This window comes from Bicyclus anynana, chromosome 4 (assembly GCF_947172395.1).
Source record: "Bicyclus anynana chromosome 4, ilBicAnyn1.1, whole genome shotgun sequence".
In the NCBI taxonomy this organism is placed as follows: Eukaryota; Metazoa; Arthropoda; class Insecta; order Lepidoptera; family Nymphalidae; genus Bicyclus; species Bicyclus anynana.
Window position 1 is genome coordinate 13,471,447 of NC_069086.1, and position 10,466 is coordinate 13,481,912.

Sequence of the window (10,466 nt, forward strand, 5' to 3'; positions counted from 1 at the left end):
AGTAATTGTTCCAGTTCAGTTCAGTAATTTTCCATCACTTTTATAGTGGTTTGTTTAAAGTAAACAAAAAGTTGTAGTTGGCAGGTTGGGACCAATACCTACCTATTTCCATGTTTACAGTACTTTGTTGTAAAGACAAACAAACAAAATATAAATCGTTCACATGTTTTTAACAGTTGTCTTTAGTTGTTGACGATGATAAATTCCTTGATTTTTGCTTTTACTTTAGAACAATTTTTGTAAATTTCTTTTAATTTCAACATTTTCCATCACTGTTATTTTGTTTTGTTTATTGGAAAGTAAACAGAAAGTTGTATAGTATTCCCATGTATTCAGTTTGTATACTTCTAGTTGTGTGGCCCAGTTTCGCGCATCATTAAACTGCTCATTTCCATGTCGGCCGGCGCCAAAGCTCGTGAAAAGGCCTTTTCATTAGCATCAGCTCTACTGAAAAATTGTTTTGCCAGATATCGCTTATGTAAAGCGAGGCCTATTTTATTTGATTTAAATTACTCGCAACTATGACTCAATCTGGTTTGGATTCCCATTTGTTTTTATACCTACCTACTGAGTGGATACATGTGTTTGTGTAATTTTTGATTGATGATACCTAAATGCTATTTATTATATCTGCCTTCTAGAGTTTTTGCGTTGTGTGGTTTTATTTGAATTTAATTATGAGAAGTATTCATTTTTGTTTGACTTTTTTGTCTTTTCGCAACTTTGCAATCTTGCAACGGTTGTATGTGTGAGTATCCTACCTATGTATGTGGGTATATAAGTGTCACGTAGGTATAGTTTCAGATAGCATGAGTGCGACAGTCGCCCGTATGATGTTCATAATACGCAAATTTTCAAGAGTGAAACGAACTGTTAATCGCACCATCCTACATGAAACGAACTGTATTTACTCGTCTAGCCCAAGGAAAAGCTCACAACAAGCTAGGTATTGTTTTGTTACTATCACTTCAAATATACCATTAGATATTGTTTATAACATATCCTTTTTGTTAGAGGAGTTTTATATGTTTCTATAAGTTAGCAGTTAATTATTTTTGCTCGCTATTTGAGCTGCTTTGAGGGTCGAAGTTCCTAATTTCCCTCTTTAAAGAGAGAATAAAACGTATTAAATAAATAAATAAATAAATATTCAATACACACATCACCAAAGTAACCGTATGTATGCCTGTGTATGAGTACTAAGATAGCTGATTTTATCAATTATAGTCTTATATTTATACTACATATAAATACTTATGTCTTTTATTTTTATTTTTATTCCTTACTATTTAGCCCTTGACTACAACCTCACCTGATGGTAATTGATGATGCAATCTAAGATGGAAGCGTGCTAACATGTCAGGAGGACGATGAAAATCCACAACCCTTTCGGTTTCTACACGGCATCATACCGGACCGCTAAATCGCTTGGCGGTATGTCTTTGCCGGTAGGTTGGTAAATAGCCAAGGCATCCCACCAGCCAGACCCATCGAACCCAGGACCTCCGTCTTGTAAATCCACCGCGCATGTCACTGCGCCACGGAGGACGTCAAATGTATACTGAAAAACACCCATGCTCGCCACATGAAAATTTTCCAGTTGTGGGAATCGAACCTACGACCGTGGATGTTGAAGCAGTGTCACAACCCACTACGCCGGCACGTCATTACAAATAAGCTGACGATTGCATTCAATAATCTTACATATCGCCTATTAGCTTTCAAATAATCATAACGGTATAACACGTAGATTATCATGATCCGAGCATGCCATTCTATGCGCTCGAACAGTTGGCTATGCGCTGTGCTAGACGGAGAGTCTGTGAACCCCAGACCTTCCTCGTTCTATAAAATTGAAAGTTTGTCAGCTCATGCTCCTACCATAAGTGAGTACGGTAGCCAATTATGGTGTTTGGACCGTAGTGGCTTTGGGAGGTAGCAGGTTTTAGGGATCCAGGCCCTGAACCGTCTAATTATAAAGTATATTTTTTTTTATTTTTATCGGCATAAGATGATAAATATATATAATATAATAGACCTTGATAGCCCAGTGGATATGACCTCTGCCTTCGATTCCGAAGAGTGTGGGTTTGAATCCGGTCCGGGGCATGCACCTCCAACTTTTCAGTTGTGTGCATTTTAAGAAATTACATTTCACGTGTTTCAAACGGCGAAGGAAAAACATCATGAGGAAAACTGCATACCAGAGAATTTCCTTAATTTACTGCGTGTGTGAAGTCTGCCAATCCGTGGCCAGCTTGGTGGACTATTGGTCTAACCCCTCTCATTCCGAGAGGAGACTCAGCAGTAAGCTGAATATGAGTTGATAATGATGAATATGATGATATCTCCATTTGCCAGACAATTAGCGGCAACCCTTTGAAAAACACAATTTATTTTGAAACTTCAAGAGTCTCTAGCGAAGGCTTGCCATGAAGCCAAGTGTCTGGCAAATGGATATCATTTCTCTAAATCTGCTACCTTTCAAAGCCACCAGGTCCAAACTTTATAATTGCCTACCGTACTTATGGTAGGAGTATGAGCTGACAAACTTATAATTTTATAAAATGACGAAGGTCTGGGGTTGACGGGTTCTTAGTCCATGCGGTAGACTCCACAGTAGTATAAACCCGCCGCGTCACGACCTACCGAATTATGAGCACAAAGCGCCGTTGATACCGAATATTCCATATAAATATTGAGCTAATCGCCCTTTCAATAAAGCGGCCCGCTTTTTATTAATAATTGATCGCAGAGCGGCCAGTCATGCGCCGTATTGTGTTGAAGAACGCATTTTTTGCTGTGCCGTAGGTACAACTCATTAATGAGTGGCTCACAGCATATGACGAGGGCGTGTTCAGTGAAACTTGGCCGAAACTAATTTTCGACGAGTATGGGATGCATTTTAAATGCTGTGGAACCAATTTTGTTTACTTTCCCGAACGCTTATTAATATTTTTTTACGTCTGTTATTAACCGCGTTGGTCATCACGAGGTTGTGGATACGAATTCTGAGTTGGAGTGTGAAATATTGAGCTTTTCTTGATTCTAAGAAATTCAGTGCAAATTTTCAGTAGGTAGGTAGGTACTGAATTTTTCAGCGTCAGGGCGTTACGACTTTCGGTCCAATACATTATATCATCAACATTGATAGGTTTTATTATTGAAATATCATTCATTATGCATTAGAGCTGCCTTCCATATCCTCTCTCCTAAAATAAGGAAGGCCTGCTGGTCTATTTACTAACTTTGAGTAATTTTAGTGAATATTGTTATCACTATTGTTAGTGATTCTAAAGTCACGTGATAACGTATTCACTACTAATTTATTGATCAAAATTGCTGACTAGCAATTGTTTTAATTTCATTTACTTAGTCTCATAGTAAATAACGAAAGTTATTTAAACAAATAACATCTAAATATTGTCTACAATGTCGAGTTATGTGTTCAGGATAATACGATAAATGCGGTTGTTATTGGAGGATTAGCAAACTGAAGTGGCAGTGGGCGGGCTATATTTGTTGTGGAACAGATGGCCGCTTAGGCAAACGAGTCTGGAGTGGAGACCGCGTACCGGCAAGCGCAGTGTAGGACGCCCTCCAGCTCGATGGTCCGACGGCATCAAGAAGGTAGTGGGAAGTGGCTGGATGAGGAAGGCGGAGGATCATTGTGTGGTGGCGCGCTCTCAGAAAGGCCTGTGTCCAGCAGTGGACGAATACAGGCTATTGATTGATTGATGGGCTGATAGATCAAAGTTAGTGGATAGTCCAGCTGGCCTTGTAGGTTGATAATGATGATTTCTACACCTACCTACTTACGAGTAGCTACTGTTCGCGTTTATGGTTTGTTCAGTACTTATTGCGTATCTATATGTAATCGGAATTGAAGTGTTGATTGCTTATTTAACTGAGTGAATAATGTAGCGTGTTTCCAAACAGTTCAGTAATTAACGGCATTCGGGTTTTAATCAGATTCACATCGAGTTCAGGCGCAATTTAAATGAGTTGCTTATACTGTTCACATTCTTTTTGCTGTGGCAAATGCCTTTATTAGAGGCCAATTATTTAGCTATATTTGTGTATTGAGGGCATCCTTTCACAATTTATGGTTAAATGATGTTTGATGGCAGATCAGAATTCATCTTCTTGGTTTAATTGTATCACAGAATGGGTATTGTATTCAATTCGATATTAGATACCACTTTGTCGGTAATATCGAATTGAATACCTAATAGACATATTTATTTGATATAGTTTTACTAGACCAAGACTTGGGCTTGGGCTTGGGCTGGGACTGACCTAGACTTGGGTTTGGGCTTATGCTGGGTGTGACCAAAACCTGGACTTGGACTTGGGCTGGGAGTGGCCAGGACCTGGGTTTGGGCTTGGGCTGGGACTGGGCAAACCTTCCTTAGGAGATGGAGACGCTTGGCCGTCTTTGCCGGTGGGGTGGTAACTAGACACGGCCGAAGCCTCCCACCAGCCAGACCTGGACCAATTTACAAGATCTCGATCGGCCCAGACGGGGATTGAACACAGGACCTGCGTCTTGTAAATCCACCGCGCATACCACTGCGCCACGGAGGCCGTCAAATAATTTAATATTTTTCAAGGAAAACCGAACGACCTTCGTAGCCTATCTACGAAAACCGGACATGAATGAAGCAGACGCCGCGCGGTTTCACTCGTGTGGTTCCCGTTCCCGTAGGGATACGGGGATAAAATATAGCCTATAGTACTCGGGGATAGTGTAGCGTCCCAACATTGAAAGAATTATTCAAATCGGTTCAGTAGTTCCAGAGCCTATTCAAAACATACAATCAAATCTTTCCTCTTTATAATATTAGTATAGATAACAAAAGTATTAGTTATGTCTGAGAAAATCACGGATATACAAACGCAAGGGTCGAAAGCAGAACACCCTTTTTCAAGTTTAAATTATTTAACCCAAGTAAAAGCTTTTATGAGCAAAATCAAGTGAAATGCTCGCAAACGCACAATGTTTATGTTGATTTATTTGAAGCACGTTCCATTAACAGAGCCATTATTGTCTACAACGATAAGTGTGGTGCAATTATTTTTTCACTCACTCGGTTTATTGTTCCCGTGCAGTTTTATGTTCGTACGTCTCACCGTTAACTCATGAATAATAACAAGCTGACGTTCAGAACATTAAATAGCGAGTGTTTTTCCTCAACACTATGCTCTATGATTATTTCTTGCTATAACTTACAGTTTTACAAAGCGAGCGCTGATACTATAAAGTTTTTTTTTTTCATTGTTACCCATCAAATCGCTTTCCACATCATTAGGTACCATACCAGTCGGTTTATTAACCCGCCGTGGCGTTGTATTGATAAAATCGTCCGTGTTTGTTCACTCCTGAGCTTATAATTACAACGGTCCGCTTGGGTTTCTCATTGAATTTATAATTTTATTGTTATAAAGCAAATTGACACAGTGTTGATTGCTATCGGATGGGTACTTGACGCCAGCAAGTTGTGCATTGTATGTTGTCATTGTCACCATCCATCATCAGATTTTGGACTCCTACTGCCGGACATAGATCTCTTATAAGGACTCCCCAAAAGGGTCTTACGCCACCTGCATCTAGCGGCTCCCTGTAACCTAATGACGCATAACCTAGTGAGTGATCGATCAACACACTTTCCAGTGCGGGGTATTTCAGCTCTTTTCATTTTTGATTGGATTACGCAAATAACTCCAAGTAGCTCGACCTATCGCCCGCTGAGTCACTGTCCCTTCCTTGTAGTTCGTCTGTTTGTTACAATTGTCCTAAGTTTTTGATTTTTCAGGATATCTACGTGTCTACTTAATTCTTTGTCGTCTTTTTGTTATTGCAGTAGGGATGATGACAGTTTTTTTAAATTGTATATAAATTAAGAGTATGCTAATAGTAAAGCAATTTTGTAAAAGTAACAAGGTATCTGCGATCATTACTTTCGGAGCTACAGGGAATCAAAGGATCAGATTTGCGGCGCTGTCGCGGTTCCTTGAGAAACGCCCCATACAAAATGGTACGAATCAATGACGTCGTAGTACATAATGATCGTTACTTCAAACAAAATTACTAATATCTTTGTTATTTGTGCGATTATGTTTATACTTATATTAACAAATGACACATTTAATGTAAGGAAGCTAAAACTGTATGAATTTTCATCAAATTACGATAAAAGATTTTTAATAGATTTTGAAATTTTATTTTTTTCTTATTTATTTTGCAAATATCCAGACAATCATTGCTTTTTATTTATAAATTAGTTAACATTGACGTTATTTACCCGAATGTATCATAAAAATCAATTTATTCAAACCTAGTCATAATCCCCATTATCTTAAGTTTCTACTGCTTACTTAGATGTAGCGTTTTTGAGTACCCAGTATGGCTAGCTGTATTGCGGTCTCGTTCTGCACCACCGGCAACGATAGATTCCCTTTAAAACCAAATACAGCGATGCGATTTTGGCGGTAAATGCTTGACATAGGCCTCTTGTAAACTTTACTTCTAAACATCAAGCGCTTGAGCCGTTTGCATCCAGCGGCTCCTATTTGTCTATAGATAACCATATTAGTAACAATTTGACTAAATATCACAACACACTTATCCTTAAATTACGCAATTAAGCTAACGTTATAAGTATGTATATCTCTCGATCTCCATTAGGAAGTAACAAAGCTAATTAGTTAGAAAGAATTAACACAATTCCAATGTTTTGCTAAAACTGTACAATGGTACACCCACTCTGTTATGATGATTATAATTGATAGCGTTTCTCATTCACTCAATTATATTAAATGGAGTGAATGTTGGCAGTTTCCCGCTCCGGAACAATAACGATAATCAGATGGCGTCTCGTGAACAATGACAATGCGCTTTGTTGGGGTGGCCATCAGTTCTGTGAATAGAAACGTACATAGTTTATTATATCATCATCATCATCATCATTATACCCATGTTCGGCTCACTGCTGAGCTCGAGTCTGCTCTCAGAATGAGAGAGTTTAGGCCAATAGTCCACCACGCTGGCCCAATGCGGATTGTCAGACTTCACACACGCTGAGAATTTAGATTTTAGAACATGCTCTGGTATGCTAAGTTTCTTCACTTTGAGACAAGATATTTAATTTCTTAAAATGCACACAACTGAAAAGTTGGAGTTGCATGCCCCGGACCGGATTCGAACCTACAGTCTACACCTTCCGGAATCGGAGGCAGAAGTCATAACCACTAGGCTATCACGGGCCACGGCTCTACTATCATTATCACCATCATCAGACAATTTTAACAGCCCACTATAGGCCAGGCCTTCCTCCTTATGGGAGATAAGTTTTACTGAAAACTTCTGAGAATAAAGAAAGCTCCGTAGGCTACAGCCGAACCCAGGTCTTCGTGATTAGCAGGAGGACCAACGAGGCAGTTATTTATTAGTTAGTTATCGAATAATGCAATTGGGAACGCAGGCTGATGAAAAATTTGGTATGATATGATTAGATGAAATATAGTTTCATTTTTCGGGCATCTCCAAGGCATATATAAGCTATCAAATCTATGTATCATATTATCCTAGAAAGCAAAATGCTTGTAAAATGTGCAAAAAGAAGATGTCAAAATAATTTCAATGGAGATATGGATAAAGGCAGAAGCTTAACTATCTATGTATGTATGTATATTTGTATGTGTTCATATATATATCTAATATATCTTCTACTTCTCTTTTTATGTGTACACCCGTCATTATGCATTATTCCTTGTATTTATTTTCTCTTTTTTCGATTGGTTGTCTGGAAGAGATCGCTCATTAGCGATAAGGCCGCCAATTGTACATTAGTTTTTAAGTTAATTTCTTGCCTGTTATTATTATTTTTGGTGTACAATAAAGTATATTTCATTCATTCATTCATTCTTAACTACCGTTAACTAAATATTATACACAGAAACAGTACAGTCTCCAGTAAGAAATATCAGCCGATGCAGAGGGCATGCGATAATCCCTCTGCGACCGCGAGAGAGAAATAGGTACCCCTACCTTACCTATTCTTTACCTTTCGTACGTTGGTACATATACAGTTTTAAAAGATTTTTTAGTTTAGCAGTTGTCCTTTTCAGCACCTCGTTCTAAAATTAAAGCTGTATCGATATCTATCTCGATTTTCAGGGAGCCGCTAGAGTATGCTGGCGGCTCGAGACCGTTTTGTTTGGAAGTCCATGCAAGAGGCCTATGTCCAGCAGTGGACGTCCATCGGCTGTTAATGATGATGATCATCATCATCGATAAATATAATCCATTTTATGGAATTTAAAACGTGGTCAACGTAGTCTTTTAACCGACTTCTCACGAAGCTGTTATACTGTTAACCTAACTACCTGTAAGCGGTGCATGCATAACATTTAAAAATTAAAAGTTATTGTTTCATAAAACCCGTGAGAATGTTTAATTAGATAAGTGGGATAAACGGAAATGAGTATAAATTTTTTCAAATGAAAGCGACATTAATATCTGAAATTATTATAACCACAATTTTTATGACTTAAAATATGTTTATGGCGAGCTATTTGAGTATCAGTTACGTTTAAATATCAGGCTCTATAGTCATTATTTTACGTACTTACTAGTTTTCTACTACATAGTACCTACAATGGCTTTTGATCATTGTAAAAAAGTTCTTTGAAAGATACAAATAGAGCTAGAGAGTCTAAGGTCTTTTCCAACTTCTTCCATTTTAGACCTGTCATATGCCATTAGCCCAAAAGAGACTTTTTCTGTATGGATTTTATAACATACATATTGTACTTATCTTCTGTCTTGTTCTTTAGCTTGATCACTAAGCAATGTTCACACTCGTATAAGTCAAGTACAGTCAGCTTTCATAATCAGTATATCCATACTAATATTATAAATGTGAAAGTAAGTCCGTCTCTCTGTTACCTTTTCTAGTTAAACCACTGAAACAATTTAGATGATATATATATATATATATATATATATATATATATATATATATATATATAGGTAAATTGGTCCTTGCAGAAGAACATGGGCTACTTTTCATCCCGAAAAAATCTTTGGTTCCCGTGGGATTTGTAAGAAACAGAATGTCTCGCGAACGGGAGTCGCGAGCGTCCGCTAGTTGAACATAATTAGCAAATCTTCATTAAATCCAGTCACAACGGTATACATTACATGGCAGTGGCAAGTGAATGGTATTCTATTGCCTATTCATTCACACGGGAACAAAAAAAGTAGCAAATTGATACTTGGAACAATTTTTATCGCTGTCACAAATGATTAAAGAGGACAGTATCGTATATCGATGTCGAAGCGTGAGGTGAGGTAGCCGCACGAGAGCTCGCCTTACCCGACGCCGATATCGATACGTTGACCAATAGTTTAACGAGCGCATATCGATTTACAATTGCCCACTTAATGTAGTTTCATTTTTCTGATATTACGGAAAAATATATGACGGAATATTTATAATAGAGAGACTACTGAAAGAAATGTATATTACTTTACTGAGGTTAATAGCTCACATATTGCAAATAATTTTCATGGCCTCTGTGGCGCAGTGGTATGCGCGGTGGATTTACAAAACGGAGGGCCTGGGTTCGATCCCCGGCTGGGCCGATTGAGATTTTCTTAATTGGTCCAGGTCTGGCTGGAGGGAGGCTTCGGCCGTGGCTAGTTACCACCCTACCGACAAAGACGTACCGCCAAGCGATTTAGCGTTCCGGTACGATGTCGTGTAGAAACCGAAAAGGGGTGTGGTTTTTCAGCCTCCTCCTAACAAGTTAGTCCGCTTCGATCTTAGACTGCATCGTCACTTACCATCAGGTGAGATTGTAGTCAAGGGCTAACTTGTAAAGAATAAAAAAAATAATAATAATAAAGAATACACATATGAAATTAAACTCATTTATTACAAAGTAGAGTCACAAATTACAAACTATTTATAATTTAAAAAGAGTTGTTAGAGTACGAGATTTTTGGTTATAAAGAAAATCATTTACAGCACGAAATGCATAGAACATGAAAATGTAAAACTAAACACAATATTATTAAGAGTTTTAGATTAAGAATACAATTTTTACTCACAAGACAAGAGCTTCGCATTACGAGAGTATTCTCTTCATAATGGTTCCAACTTTTACGCAAGCCACAAGGAAAGTTACTTATAACCTGCGTATATTGGCTACATTGTAAAAATCGGTATACCAACCATTCACAAATAAACTGTAGTCTTTGGTTATGTTGACCAAAAACTAAAGAGGCTAAAATAAAGTTGCATACAGATAAAGTAGTTATTAATTAATTACATTCCTGTCCAATTAACTTGGTCATCCCCGACATATACATTAATAAGGCTGCTCAGATTTGGCTGGTAGGGAGAGCAACGCGAGCAGTCAAAAGAGACAAACGTCTAGCATTCCGTAGATTCAACGTA